The 16,662-nt window shown below is 30.3% G+C and overlaps 1 protein-coding gene across 1 annotated transcript in view; it reads left to right on the plus strand.

Annotated features, from left to right (window-relative positions):
- The first annotated feature begins 1,037 nt into the window (after nt 1-1,037).
- Nucleotides 1,038-16,662, plus strand: part of LOC129957664 (uncharacterized) — an 85,260-nt gene continuing 69,635 nt past the window's right edge. The window contains exon 1 of the mRNA XM_056070111.1: nt 1,038-1,124. The gene's annotated coding sequence lies outside the window, so the exon portion shown is untranslated. The remainder of the gene's footprint in view (nt 1,125-16,662) is intronic.

Here is a 16,662-nt window from a genome sequence, read left to right on the forward strand (position 1 = left end):
CTCATATAAAAGTAAATATTTTATTGTAGAATTTTTATTTGGACAATTTTCTTTGACTGTGTGCATTTGTTTAGAAAATTAAAAAAAAAACTATTATAACTTCAATAAGCTCTTGTACTCGAACTGCAACAAAGTATACAACACTGGCATTCATTTAATGCATACTTTTATATCCGACACCTTTTGGGCCATTTTAAATATTAAATATGTCTCTTTCAATAAATTTTGGAAAAAAATGAAAAAAGAACTTTTGCTTATTGTTTTTTTTATTTTGTTTACAAAATCTTAAAAATTATCAATTAAAGAAAATTTATATTTAAAATTTACTCCAAAATGATCATTTCTCTTTCAATTATGTTTGTGTTAAATCTGACAATCTAAAATCTGTAGCTCTAGAGGTTTGCTTTGTGGAAATGGAAACATTCATTTTTATAATTAATAGAGATTTATTTTTGAAAACGCATGCTTAAAATACTCTGGTTTGATAGGATTATTCCTCGTAAAATTCTTCTCTTTTCTTCGCGAAATATTCACTTGAATTACAACCATTTGATTAAAAGCGATAAATCTTAAGCCACAAAAATTATCTATTTTTAAAATTCGACCACAGCTGAACAGTTAGTATATTTTTGGATGCTTTATTTTAGAAACATATCCATTACGGTTATAGTTAATGAAATTTAAAGCTTCATATCTGACGAACAAAGAAAAAACAACAACCCACCTAATAAGATCCTGCAATCGATTTTTTCTAATCATTTTAATTCTATTAATCAAAGTTCACCTTTCACATTCCAAACAATTCTACTCAAACAAATAAAAGTTCTGTTTTCGAAATTTGACTCGATGATTAAGGAGAAAAAGAAATAAATGTTGGGGGTGGTTTAGTTAAGCGCATGACCACCTGGATTACCCAATCGCAAGCCACTAAGTGGGTGCGCGGGGGAGGAGACCGGCGCAAAGAGTTTTGGCGCACATTTTCGCGCGTTTCGCTTTCGCTCCCTTAAAATTTGAGAGATATAAGAACTGGAGAGGATCTCACGATAAGCCACTTCTTGCCTAAAAAGCATTCGAAATTTCCAAGCTTGCGACCGACTGACCCGAGCGTCACCCGACCATTTCAGGTAAGAAAATGCTCCTTTCGTTAAAGATTCATAAAACTTTTCAGCTATTTTTCTCCGATTGTGTAAAGTGAGTCCTATTTAACTGAATTTTCATTTCGAGTCCCCCCCCCCTCCCAAACGATACAAATACTACTTTATCGGAATTATTTTCTTCTATTTTAATAAAGTGCATTCAACTGTTCACTATTTCAGAAACCGTGCTCACTCGGTCCCCATTATATTAATAATATCGCAGGTATTGCAGATTATTTGAAATTAAACCATATGTACGTCATTTTACATTTCAGAAGACCTCAACATTTTAAAGCGAACCGTACACATTTCCACTGAAGAAAGTTGTACATTTTTTAATGTGAAGGCGCATAACGAAAGATCTAACTGCTTACAAGATTCCTAGTAAGGTTTTAAAATTTCATTATAGATGCAATAAAACTCCATAGCACCACATGCTGATAGAGATTAATACTGTCCAGACTTCTACGTAAAAGTCTGTTATCTTCTTTCCGCATAATCTTCTTGGTCTGTCCTTTGAATCTCCCTGCTTCTCATCATCTCTCTACTTTGCTTCAAAAGGCTCGATCATTCTGGTGTCATAGTGGGAGAAATGGCGTGCATCCTTCAGAACCTGCTCTTCTTCTTCAGTAAACCGTTACACCATTTATTTTATCTCGCAAATATAATTTTCGGATTTAATTTGAAAATTTGAAAAATGTTGGCTGAGAGAGATTTTTTGTTAGCATTTCAGCTCTCATGCGGAACTCAGCAGTCACTGCACGTCAAGGACTCGTGCTCTCGGAGCGTTCAATCCGAGGGGAGCTGTGTCAGCATTTCCATATAGGCACCATCCATAAAATCGGGCTTGGGGAATTCCATGAGATAAGAGATGCTATGAAATTCAGCAATACTATTAATTGTACACTTTTAGGCCCTAATGATGAATTCTGAAGAGTGGAGATGTTTTTGATAAAATGGAAGTTTTAAATTAATTTTTTTTAAAAATTAAAAATATTGTTGGCTTGTAAAAAAGTAAGCAATAATAATAAAAATAGATATTGAGTTTGAAAATAAACATTGACTTATTTTCCTATCCTAAATTGTAAGATACCTCACAGAATAATTAAATAAATGAAAATAAATACTGATTAAGAATCTCAAAAAAGGAGATAGCGACGAGCTTCATTTTCCGAGCACTCCACATTAGACAGTTGTCACTAGTAACTGACCACCACTGACTCACCCAACAGAGCGCCGTCTCATACCCCTGTATCCGTAACCATTCTGGTCACTGAACGGTTTGAGGGTATGTTACAGGAATTTTATTAAATACCAAAATATTTGCAGTAGAAAAAACAATAACTATGTACAGAATTTACAAGCATATATGAAATGATAAAAAAATAAAACCTCTTAATTTAACCTTTTTACTTTGAAATATTACAGAGAAATTATTTAGAATTATAATATACAGAAAGATAAAAATGTATGAAAAAACACATGAACTATGTTTTCACTTGTTTTCGTGGCATAATAGATGAGGATGCAGTTTTAAAAATCAAGTGGAAAATAATTTGATTAATGGTGACAAAGAAAATCTCTGCTTGATTGATATTTATGAATGCAAATGTATGAGAAGAAACTTGGTCCCCCCCCCTTCTTAATCCTTGTGAATATGATACTTGATGTTGAGAACTAGAGAGGCCACAGCCTTTCAGACAGATTTATGGTTGTATCTCTAATTATGCATTCTTTACTCATTGAAAAATGTTGCCAGTTTCAGAATTTTAAATCTTGTTACTTATTATCTGCTTTTACTGCAATTGTTATTAGCACGAATTTGAAATTCTTAATGGTAAACTCATTCAGCATGAATCATTTGTAATTTCATAAAAGAAGTAAGAATGTCAGTTTCGGTAGAAAAACGGATCATTTGCAACTGCATAAATCTATCGATGCAGTTTTCACTAGCGTGGTGTTTTAAACTTCATCCCTTAACGAAGGACTTCTCATTTTTCAATTGCCATCCACATGTGAAGGAAAAAATCCTTCAAAATAAATAGTCTGAATAAATTTTTAATTGAATGCTAATCAGTTTTAAGTTATTGCTGTTAAATTAAAATTTCTTTATGAAATTCTTTTTCTTATGATTACAAATTAAAAACAAAAGTAAATTATTTAAATAAATAATTATTTAAATATTCAAAACAATCTCAAAATGGCGAAAATAGAAACGATTCTAATATAAAATTAATTAAATAATATACTAAAATTAAAAGTTCATTTTCAAAAGAAGCGTTATAAAAATCAATTCATGAAATAATTCAACTGTTCATACAAAATTATTTTTTTTTAAATATTGGCAGTAACTATTCGCAATAGTAGTTTTTAAAGTTCTAAAAAAGCGAGGAAATTTTCTTGATAAGATGCAGTCATATTTCCAGTTGGATAAATGTAAAAGTTGGTGACAAAATATTTCCTAATTTTTCCAAGAAGATTTACTGAAACATTTTATAACAGAAAAATTAAGACTAGAAATAGGTGCATGAAATAAACTTGGTGTTTCTTATTCCTTTTTTCGTCTGAAATATATATGTTCAATTTGAAATCAACTTTAAAATTATAGAAATATTCCCAATTTGTAATTTAAGACATAAATCAGATTTCACAAAATAAATCGCAAATATTTAAATATCTTTGTTTTACTTTTTGATTCTGCAGCTCATTCCTTTTACCTTTAGGGAAGAAAACCTTAAGATCATTATTCAAAGGAGAAATGTGTTCGTAGTTAGGTATTATTTGCTATTTTTCAAAAAGTGCACGAAGTTCCCGATTTAAAAGGAAACAATTTTCTGTAATTGAAATGTTTTAATTATTTTTCTCCCTGATTTTTTTTTTTTTGTAACGGTGCGTTTGTAAAAGATATTTGATTTCTATTTGTAAGAAATGAAGACTTAATATAAACAATTTAATATCTATCATTCAGAAAAGTGCTTCATATAGTTATAAAACTGGGGAGGGGTGAGAAAAACATTCAATAATTAACTATGCGAGTGCTCTTCTTTCATCTCTGTCGCGTTCTATCAAAGATTGTGTGATATGTTCACAATCTTAGTACATCTTGGCATTAGGATGAAAAGAATCAAGAATGCTTTGACCAATTCTATTCGAAATTTCATGCAGTTTTAATATTAAGACCACATACTTCATCTCTGCTATCTAGCCTATTGAGTTATTGAGCCATCACATTTGTGTTGAAACTGGCAGATAGTTATCTCTTAAATCTGAATCACCGTCTGGAAAATTCGAGTTCAGCTCTTGCGGTAAAACAATATGATAAATTTTATTCGCATAAATTATCTCATTTTTAACTTATCGCGTTCGTTTGCATACAGAGAGAGACATTATATGTTCATAACTTTGCAGTAAAGGACACACACCAAATATTTTCAGTCTGTCTCGGCGTTTTTAGTAAGACATAATTTCCTTTTTCTTTTTGTCTCTGAGAGGTCTGAAATTAGAAAATTGATCAAACTCTCGAGGTTGAATTTTTCGGAAGAATCCGATAACTTCTCTTAGTACACGAAAAAGTACAAATCAGATAGATAAAATGTCATTCCATAAAAATTCGTATGGGTAACAAGGCTAACGTTATCATAATAATAATTTTAAAAAGCACTTTCCTTATACATTAACTTCAACGTAGAATTTGATCAATTTAATAAGGTTCAACAAAATGTGCGATGCGAAAACCATTTTGCACAAACGCAAGCAACAGCTAATAGAATCTAGAAAATGAAACCGAAAGCTTATCATTATGCAATGTTTGGGACTAAAGGTTAGAATTTTATGTAGAACATTTTCCCATGAGAGGGTATTACTTGAATTTTTAAATTAAAAAAATAGATTCACAAAATATTTAAAAAAAAAACATGTTTCCCTGGGCTGCGTTTTAGGGAAAGTTTCTCCTCAAATTTGTCTGCAAAAACCTTTTTAGGGTTTCTATTGAGTCGATTGACATTCAGTTTTCTATCAACACGAAATAAAGAAATCGCCAAACATTACGAAATTTGAATAGATTTTTTTTTATAAAATACTTTATGTGTTCTTGAGTTTTGAACACTATTTCGTTCGAAAATAAGTTATCACGTGAGTCTTGAGTCCTTCGCTTTAGAAATGATTTCACGTCATAAACTTTTAAACCCTCTAGACGCCAATCATTTTAACTTAATAAATTGCAGTTTAAAAACAAATCAGCTTTTTTTTTTAAATAAATGAATCATATTTGTTGATATAAAATTGAATGTTTATAATTTAAATATTTTACTATACACTTTTTAAATATAAATTAATATTAGTTTATGTATTATTACATTATATATTATTATTAATTGAATTATTATTAAATATAATATTAGACAGAGGGAACTGGAAAACTATTAGAGCCCAAACGACAGATTCTGTCAAATTTTGAGTCACTCTTCGATGCATCACTTGTATACCCTTCCGCTTGTGTGCAGACACTGAAAGAGAAGTAATTGATTGAAATTTGTTTTATGGTTTTGTTATAAGAATTATGGATGTGTATAAAATTTCCAGCCCAATTCGTCCTCGAGATGATCATCTCATCCGAGGGTAGTTTGAAATGACGGTCCTAATGTAGCTTTATAAGAGACGTTAACCCTCTAACCCGTCATTATGGTCTCCATGTCGATTAAACTTCATCAGATGATCAACAAGAGTATATTCCCAATAACACTCAATATTTTTCTTCTTTTTCTTAAATAAGGTACGAAACGAGCGAAATGATTTTCATTAAAATTGTGTTCCGAATTATTCCTTTTATTCACCTATCATATTTTAAAAAAAAAAATGCTATTTTTTCTGAAATAGTAATCATTGCGACAGGTGTTTGTTGTAACCGAATATTCCAGATGAACAGATAGAAGACTTTCTGATATCTAGAGGAACTAAATCAATTTTAACTAACTGTCGCATTTGTTTCCCCAATGAAGACAAAATTATTCTGTTTTGTTTTTTCTGCGCATTTCACAATAACGAGAGTTCCTTTTTTTAAATACACTTTTATTTAACTTGACTTGTTTCACATGTACGAATATATAATATTCTGATCAATATGACGATGAACTAAAGCTATGACATTTTATACACTTTGTGTACTTTCGATGACAGTATGCAATTTAGCAGTTTCAAGACTTAAATATTATCAAATGTATAACTTTTATTAAATTTCGTAATAGTAAAAGCTTCTTGCACTCAGTATGAAAGAAAAGGGTTTTAAAATTCATTAAAATTTGTAAAAAATGAATAAATTTAGGAATGGAATGTAAAATTAAAAATGAAAATGAAAAGTATGATATATTTTAGCACTCCAACAAAAGTGTGCTTTTAAAAATTATTCATTTAAGAATTTATTTTAAATATAGGTTTGAAGTTTTTGTTAAAAAAGCTAATAGATGTTCAAATTTGTTATTTTTTTGCCGTTTTTTCCTCATAGTCGTAAATGGTCTATGCAATTTTTGCACACTTTAGTGTGAAGACCATACCTTTCCTTAGCTTCTAAATCTAGATTCTAGGTCGTGTGATTGTAAATTCTTGTGAGCATTTATTAGTTTCTAGATCACACACACATGTTAACGTCAACAGCTTGTTAGGCTGCATTGAAATGTTGAAAAAAAATGAGTTATTTCAAAGCTTAGAGTCTATTCGGCAAAAATAATATCGATTTGCAGTCTCAAGATACTCAAAAAAGCTTTAAATGATATACTGATTTATTTTATTTTATTTTTTGTTGTTGAAGATTGCTGTTATCATTCAACTGAATAATAATGAAATTTTCATTCCATTCGCATTACCTCACTCGGTTGAGAATTTAAAAAAAATTAATTAGAAGATTCTGTAATAGACACAGCAATCACTTATTAATTAAAAACATAAAATAACATCATTTTATTATTTCCTATTCATTGTGGTGATATCCTGCTTTCATCAGGATAACGTCGCAGTTTAAGCTGTGTGCTCATACAAGCAGATTAATCATGCGATGCACGAGTAACTGCTACTGTGTCTTCTTTCTTTTCCGAGATTTATATGGATTCCATTAACTAGCAAAAACTACTTCTTAATGCCTCCTTTAAATAAAGATGTTATTTTTTTTCGCCATCATTGAATTAAATATTATCTACAACATCCACATTGGTGACCCGGACGTGATTTTCAAAATATTCTCAGCATCGTAAGCAGAAAAGATTCTTCTTTTGCAGCGATTCTTGAAGATGGAGTAAAATTTTGCTGGATTTTGAAAGCCACGAATAAGAGCGATAGAAAACGTTGTTTAACGTTAAACAGTCAGGTTCGTCATGATTTCCTGATGTTTCCATTTAATTATTTATCGAAACCGGAAAACATTTCCATTCGCTTCACGGGTTACGCCGACATTGAATTAAATATTATTGACAACATCCACAACTTTTATTATCTTTTACCACAATGATAAAAAGCACTTATAAAAAACCTATCTCTATTGAATTTACTGATTATTGATTTTATCTTATATGAGGAAAAAAATTCCATGAATGAGATTTCATTCTCTTAAACATTTGAGAATCGGTTCCGTTTGCGGATTCTCCATCCAGTTGGACGAGTATTCGTTTCATTCGATGATTGCATTCGTTGGATGCAGAAGTCCGCGGAACCGCAGCTTTTAATCGAATCTCTCTGAACTCATAAGAGCGCCAAATGATCTGCTTGAGTGGAATGATTAAAATATGATTGAATCATGAAAGCGATTGGGAGGGATTTATGCGCTCTTTTACAAAAAGGGGCGTACCAAATATTAAATTCATATCGATTATTTTTGTCATCCTGTTAGATTTAAACACGTTTCGTTTTCATAATATTCCAAGTTGAAATGGAAGTATAAATTTTAATTGAAAACATTTCAAATAAAGTTAGACTGAGAAATTTTGAACATATTGCACAATTATGTAAAATAAAAACTAGAAGTTAGTAACTGACAACCAAGCTCCTAAAATGAACGAATCTTTATGCGAGATATCTTGGTTGAGCCTGGCATATCCAAGATATTTCATATCGTCATATCCGAGCATTTAAAAAATTATGGATTGAGTAAAAATTGCAATATGTTGATCTAAATCCTAGAGATTGACTTAAGACATTTGATTCACATATTCTTTCACATAAATCCACATGAAAAAACTCAAAAGAATTTATTCTAGAATTATCGCATTGAAATTTAAACATGATATCGTTTTTAGACTGGTGTATTAAAAGAAACAACCTACAAACAATTAATTAGTGATTAAAGTTGACAGAAATGCTAAAATTTTTCCTCAGTACCTTCGAACAGTATTAATTCGCAAAAATGTTTTACACGCCGTTTTAAGATTAAAAAAAAAATTTCAGTTTTCAAGTGACATTAAGTTTATTTTCGTACAACCTTCCTCCATAATTTTGATAACTTTTTCAAAAGAATGATTTAAAGAATATTTTTTTAAAAAATTCGATATTCTTTGTTTAGTAATTGTGTTTACGCGCGTGAAAGTTCGAACTATATTGAATATATTTTGTATATCCACGCAATCATTGCTTCGATAGCGAGTAAATTTTAAATATAATAGAAAAATAAATTAGTCAGTTTTAAAACATTATCATGCTGTGATGTAGCGGACATCATTCGTTCAAATATTCTGCAATTTTTTCAAGTCGCAACTAGCGTCATCTATCGAATTTTAAGAATAAAAAATTTTTGTGAATCAAACCTTTTAAAGCAGTGTTAGTAATAATACATTAAATCGAAAAAAAAACCTTGTATCCGCTATTTTTTTACATAATTTTGTACCGTGTTTAAGACTCTTCAAACATCCTGTATATGAAGGTCCAAATATATAACACGTGGGTTGCATTTCCAAAGAACAATGTAACTACCTACAAAATTTCGTTTCTATGGAATTTGGTGGAATGTGCATAGTGTTTTGAACGATCGCCTTAATATTTATTGATGACAAAATTTAGAGTCAGCTTCTCAAGTTTTTTTTCATATTTGAAATTGTTTAGGTTCAAAAAAAATAATCGCGTAACCATTTTTGGGGTGAAAAATACTGCCTCGAACCAAAATATGAAAATAAATTTAATAGAAAGCATGCATTGACCAAAGAGTATTTAAAAAAATCAATTTAAAATAGCTATTTAGCAAAATCTAAACGTTTTTTTATGGCAGGCTGGTTTTTGGAAGCCTCTTTCTTCTTCCAAATCTGTTGTAAAATCGCATGATACAGATGCTGAATCGGGTAAAATAATAGCAAGATGAAATTCTTCTACAATCGATCTGTTTGCAAATATAATGGAACTCTTTTTACTGTATTTAATTTAATTAAATTTGCTTAATGTCTCTAAAAATGTGAGTTTTCAATCGAGTTTTCATTCATTTCCAAATGTGCCAGAGCTTTTTTCACACGCGTGTTCTCAATGGAAATAAAAACAATATTCTTTGGAGTTTATGGATTGACTCGGTTGTCATTAAACATTGGAGTTTTATTCCACTTATAAATTTTTGAAAAATCCCAAGATTCCATAATATTTATAACATTTGAAAATAATGACAGGAAAAAATGATGAGAATAAAAAACGACTTTTTCATACATTCATAAAGCCGTCTTTGCGAAAACTGATTTCATTAAATTTTATACATGAGAATATGTGTCTGCAAATTCTAACAAAAATGGCAGAACTCTTTAAATTCAATTCAACTTTTCTAAAGCTGTAAAATGAAATATTAAGCTTAGAAAAATCTGTCACAGTCACAAAACGACAAATTGTTTCTCGTAATTTAATTTGTCATTTGATTACTTCTGCAGCCGCCGTTGTTGTGAAATAGGAGTGATAATTAGAAGAAAGTTCGAGTTGTCTTTTATTATGTTAACTTCCGCCGTTTCTTTCTTTTATACATATATAATAGAAATAATTTCCTTTTAATCAAAAACGAAAAAGTCCTTCCGCGTCATAAGCTTACCGAAAATGTTGATATTTCATTTCTTTTTATTTCCTTCTTTCTTATCGAATAAACACAAAATGGGTGCTATAACAGACGATTATTTCGTATTATTTTATTTTAATGCCATCCTTTTGTCGAAACTGTTCTCAATTTCAGCTTTCAATTTGACATTTTTGATAGAAATTATAATCCATTTCCCTTTTCAAATGCATGCTATCTATAGAAAGAATAATGGATCATAATAGAAATAGAATTTGCTGTTTCCCATAAAAATGGATGCATCACAGATTAAATGTATCTTTAATCTCGAATTTATTTTCTAAACGAATATTAAAAACTGAAATAGCTATGTCAAAGTTGAATTAGAATGATTGCTAACTATCTGTCAATCATTTCTTCAAGTGACAAATAAACAAACTCTAGATTAAAAATTTGCTTGAAGATTTGAATAATGAGTACATGATTTTGAAATCGCTGCCATTTATAACAGACTTACACAATTCCATTTTTATGTATTTGTAAAAGGCTGAAGTTTTGTGACTTGTCAAATAATCCATTTGGAAAGTGTTTCTCAAAGTTAAGAAAATTATATTGTTTTATTTACAATTTCAAAAGAAAAACCAACATGTCGGCATTCACAAGGTAAATGCGTATCACAAAAATATACACAAAATAAAGATTTTGAAATATGTTTCAAAATTCGATTACATGAAGAAATCACAGAATGGACTTCTGGCTAATGTAGCCAAGCAACTCTCGTTGGCATTCTTTCAAAGGTGAATGATTTTTTCTTTGATGTAAAGCTGGCTGTAGGTTTTCCTCCAAGAAAAGTACAAATGTAGGCCATTGCCTAGAAAATCCTCTGGGAAAGGGACTGAACTCCATCATTTGCAGCCAGATCGAACTTGAATGGTAAACCGCAAGTTCGCTCTCTTTCCCAGAAAATCTCCCCTTTATCTTTCAGTCCTTCGACCTCGGGCGTGCTGAGATGTGTTAATCCAAGAGATTAAAGCCGCCGCTACAGTTTTTGTTCGTCATTGTTCAAGCATGTATTTTACAATAAAGATTAGTTTATATAAAAGCATAACACGGCAACCTTATCAGTTAAAAAAACTAATAATGCAAGACATCATACGAAATATTAGGTTTTTAAAAGCTTAATATTCTTGTTGATTTGACGATATCTGAATATCTACATGGAACATTTACAATTTACCATACATAGGGAGTTTGTCTGTCCGGCGGTTTGAAAATACGCTGACATGATAACTAGAAAACGAAGTAAGTTGCATGAATAAAATTCGGAAAACAGATTTAACAATTATTGGTTAGACGTCTGTCAAACTTCGAGACAAATCCAAAAAAGAGTTGACCATCATTCGGTCTGTACTTTCAGACGCTTGCAAACGCAATAACTCAAAAATGCAATGATTTAAATATATCAAATCTGGTATTTAATTTTGCGACAGCAACTACAAACCTCTGATGAATTTTGGTTTAAATCTGTTGGAAAAAATCCGTCTAAAACACTAATTCGATTTTCAGATACCATTCATCTTATGCCAGGGATGGGTTGTTCCGCCCCAAACTCGCCAAAGATCACACGACAAATTCAGTAAAAATGCTAAATTCATATCAAAAATTAAGATTTTGTAATTATTGTACGTCAATGTCATGCAAGGCGTTCTCTGTATAATCCAAAATCCACAATTTTTTGCGAATGGTACGGAATAACGACTTCATTAAAGAATGTGAGGAAAATTTTCGGGAGGTCACTCCCAATGGTTTGCACAAAAGTGAAAGAGCAAAATCTTTAATAGGAGTAGGAAGAATTCAATTCAATGCTGCTTTGAACAAAAAAAGAAAAAGAAAAAGTAGTCGGGGGAAATGGGTACAGGTGACGCGCATGTTGCACATTAAAAACTTAGTATCAGAAGTAAAAATACGTTTGACTTTTTGCCACGAAAAATCCAATTCTAAAAAAAATAGCATGAAATGAAAGGAAGGAAGGAAATGTCTGTATTCAGCTTAGTGGGTTTCGAAGTTCTTCCAACCAACTAGGTACCAGATAAGAACAACTTCTCTGGGCAAAGTGATAAAATGGGTGCTGAAACTGAAACTCTTTATTTAATCAAAAACGAATAAGCTAAAAAATTATTTTTCAAGTTCTTCCCTTGCCAAGTTGGCCATCACCAAAGTTTTTTCGAATTATCTTTAACTAAAATGAGACTAAAAATCGCCGATTCGCGCATGATGTAAAAAAAATGTTCTGAATAAATGAAAAAGGCAGAAAAGTAATGTGTTTGGTCCTGTTTATAGATATAAGGACTCTTATAAGCAGCAGCACTATTATTTTTATCTGAGTAATTAAATAGAGAGTTCTGATATTTAAAAAAAAACTGATCTGACTCTTATTCATTTTAGAAATCTATTTTTGTTCCTCATTGGGATATTTTTCGACCCTTCTTGTTTATCTCGGGTTGTTCTTGTTTAAAGCAAATGAACTACCGAACGAAAATTAAAATGAATCTCGAAAGACTTCCAAATATTTTTGTTTTCAAATCTGATGATTAAAACAGATAGGATCTAGTACATGTTTTGATTATTAAAAAAATTTAAAATTACTGAATAAATATATGAAATTCTGGAGCATATTTAAACGAGGTATTCGAGATATGATTCTTCAGAATAATTAAAAGCATTCACATTCTAAGGATACGCAATTATTATTATTTTTTCATGAACGAAGAGCACAAAGGAGAAAATACCGTAATCATAAAAATAAAAAAAAATGTTTGTATTCGTGATTTTGATTAATCTCTATTCTTAAAACTTCCCAAAGCCTGATAATTACAGTTTTTGAAATTACGTCTTTCTATCTGTGAGAACATAGAAAGTTCTTGATCATAACATTCTAGAGCCCTTCCGCAATTGTGGAGGGAATCTATCAATGGTCGGCCGATCTGTCCTCCCACATGTAAAATCTAAGACTCATAATCACAACGAGAGAGCATAATTTTACTGTCAGAATTGCCATTCTGTGGTGTATTGAATTGTGTGCCTAATTCATAGCATTGATAAGCTTCCATTGGTGTGTGTATTCAAGGATATATAAACACATAACATAAAAATGCTACATTCTAGATAAATGAAATCTGGCGTATGGTTTTGATATCGAAAGTGCTTTGAACCCAAGAGCTGCAAATATACATTCGATCCCCTTGACAGTTGCTCAAATAACGGTGAGAAAATTTTCGCTCATTTAACCAGCGTAATGGTCTCTTCAAAACTTTCTTGCATGCTCTCTAATAAAGAGGAAATAGTGTTTTTGATCCGAGTTTTTTCCAGTCGATTGAAACCGAAATGAACACAAAGTAACAATTGCAGTAGCAAAATCAAATACGAAATTTGATACATTTAAGTCAAGAAGCTTTGAGTTTTGCATTTACAAACATCTGAAAATACAGAAAGACAGACGGTCAACCCCTTGTTGAATTTCACTCAAAATTTAACAGGCGTCTACACCATAGGTGTTAAATCATTGATCCAAATTTTATCTATCCAACTCTCTTCGTTTTATAATTATCGTGTTAAATTATATTCAAGCAGCAAGACAGACTTCCTCTGAATGGATTTTACTCAAAATTTGACAGAAATCTGCGAATTTGAGGTAAAGATCAGGTACCAAGTTCCATCTGTCTAACTAAGAACGTTTTTGAATTATCTTTGTCACAAACAGATAGACAGACACACGAAAGGACAGATGTTTTCCAAAAATATAATTTTCGAACAGGGAGAAAAAACGTGAAAACTCGTCAAAATCTTGAATTCGAATTTTTTTGACGATTACAATATTTTCTCTACACGTGAAAGTAAAAAGGAGAGCCTGTTGAAGGTTTTATTAAAATTGAAACAACTTGTGAGTTTTAAGTTTTGATACATTTTTGCCAAGTCTTAATGTTTGATCATTTTAAACCGATTGCAAAAGGCAGCTCTCGAGCTCTTAAGAATAATAAACCAAACAAAAATCATCTTCTGATAAAATTAAAGGATTTAATTAGTAGGAATTATTTGTCTTATTAACAACTAAAAATATTATTTGCCATACGTTTCATTTTATTCCATTCAGGTTTTTCATCGATTTAAAACTCGCGACTTTGTTTGAGTAAAATAATGCATTTATGCTCAAGAAAGTTTTTCAGAAACTTCTGCCTGCTTTTTAGAACAAAATAAGAAATGCAATAACTGCATTTTGAAATAATGTAAATGTAATAAATGAAATGATTTCTAATGTAAAGTTCATTTATATTAGAAATTTTAAAATATGAGCTAAGATTTTTAAATTTGGTTGATAATTTGTTCACTCAAGAGAGTTATGTTTTATTTTGAGAAAAAAAATGAATTTTTGTTTTATAATCAAGACAGTGTTAAAATAAGATAAAAATAATAAATCAAGTTGGAAAGTGACTTTAATGTTTAATTTATAAATTCTAGGCCATTAAATATTTTCGTTGGCGCTAAAATTATTTTTGCTAAAAAATTCCGTTTAGGAAGATTTAATTACAGATTAATTTTTCAGCTACCCACTCATTTAAAATTAACTTATACATTTTATTAATTCTGAATCGACATTTTCGAATAAAAATAATGATTTCCATGATTTTGTGACAACTGTTTTTCCATTAACTTCCAGAATTTTAGTGTTGATGACTTAAAGATTGTTTCCTAAAAGCTCTATTTGGTGAGTGCGTTCATGCAAGAGAAAAAAAGTGATTAAAGAAGTGGGTATTAAACTTTACTAATGGATTTTGTTTGCCTTCTGTTGTGATAATTTTGAAGGTGGGCTGGGAAGATAACACATGGGAATTTTAAGGAAGAAGAAAATGCAGGAATCCTAAAATTATCCAAATGAAAGCTTTTAGCATATTTTTTGATGAAATTTACTATTTTAACAAAAGGATTTTTACTTTTTTATCTTCCGTAAGCTAAGTAGAAGTAAAAATGCTTTTATTTTTCGAGACATTCAACTTTTCATAAAACATGTTTTCATTCTTTTCTTTACTTTATGCCTTTGCCACTTAATGTATGATCCCCCACCCCACCCCCAGCATTGAATAAATGCAGACAAATGTGGTTACTTTTAAAAGGTTATTGAAAATTTTTAATTTTAATTAATGCATTAGTACGAATTATAACCTAAAATAAGAACCCTATTCGTATTTCTCTGAATAAGAAATTAAGAAATCTCTATGTAAAACGAAAGAATAAGGTTTTATGAAATTATTTTTATTGCATAAAGAAAGTTTTTTTGCAGTTGTTTAATTAAAAAAATTTATTTACATTTTGCTCATTTGAAAATATTTTATAAAGGCTTAGAAAAGGAGAAATTAATTTGTCATTTTGTAGACTCACGCTTAATAAGAAGATCTCATTCTAATTAAATAGTTAGCTTTTTAATAACCGAAGAATTTTTATGAATCGTCTGTTATTGGATCTTCAAATTAAAATATTGTCAGAAAGAAAAAGCCCCTCACCTTTCATGCATCTTTCTGCAATATAGCATGATGTATGTTGTGCAGTTATCAGAATCTAAAATGCAATTTTCCCTGTGTAACCAGAATTCAAAAGAAGTCCACAGATTGATAGCATTAACATAACCCTATGCTAAATCTTCCGTTGCTTCTTCGCTTGAATGAAAAAACAGCTAACGCAATGACGGATTTCATTCAAAATTTGGTATGCCAGTAGAATCTAGACAGGGGAAAAAATACAACATACGAAATTTCTTATGTCAACTTTTCCCGGATTCGATTTACCGTGTTCACGCATAAACTTAACTTTAAAAATAATTCTTCCAGGCTAAAGGTAGTTTAAGGATAGAAAAAAAATCAATTTGTCTAGCTCATTGTACTTGCATTTTAATTTCATACACTGAAAGATATTCAGCCCTTTTCCAAAATTTGATTTTTTTAGGAATTTATTACAAATCTAATAATAAACATCAGATGGCAAATTTCATATATCTTTCTCATTGGATTTTGAATAACCGTGTTTACAGATGGACAGAAGTAACTCGAAAGTTTTGTTTTGGGGTGTAAGGAGAGTTTAAAATCTGAATATTCATTAAAATATGGAGGTGCAGTTTTTCTGCGATTATAATCCTTTATTTCCATATATTTAACATTCTAGAAAATAAAAAAAACAACGTTTGTTTTATTCGAATATTTCGATTTTTCTTAATCCTAATGAATCTCGAAATATTTTTTAGGTGTAAAATATTTTTGGCATCAACATTGATTTAAAAAAAGAAACTTATTTAGATAAAATGAATTTGAAGCATCAATTGTTATAAAATGAAGACACTTCTTAGTTGTTCCTGATGTTAAATGGAACCAGTTTTCACTTCCTCGAAAGGTTTGGGCGAAACTTCATGCCAGCCGTACTTGCGGCGTTGCGCTGGGGTGCTTTACTATCTAATAATAATAATTATTATTATTATTTATTTTTATT

The sequence above is a fragment of the Argiope bruennichi genome, chromosome 11 (assembly GCF_947563725.1).
Source record: "Argiope bruennichi chromosome 11, qqArgBrue1.1, whole genome shotgun sequence".
In the NCBI taxonomy this organism is placed as follows: domain Eukaryota; kingdom Metazoa; phylum Arthropoda; class Arachnida; order Araneae; family Araneidae; genus Argiope; species Argiope bruennichi.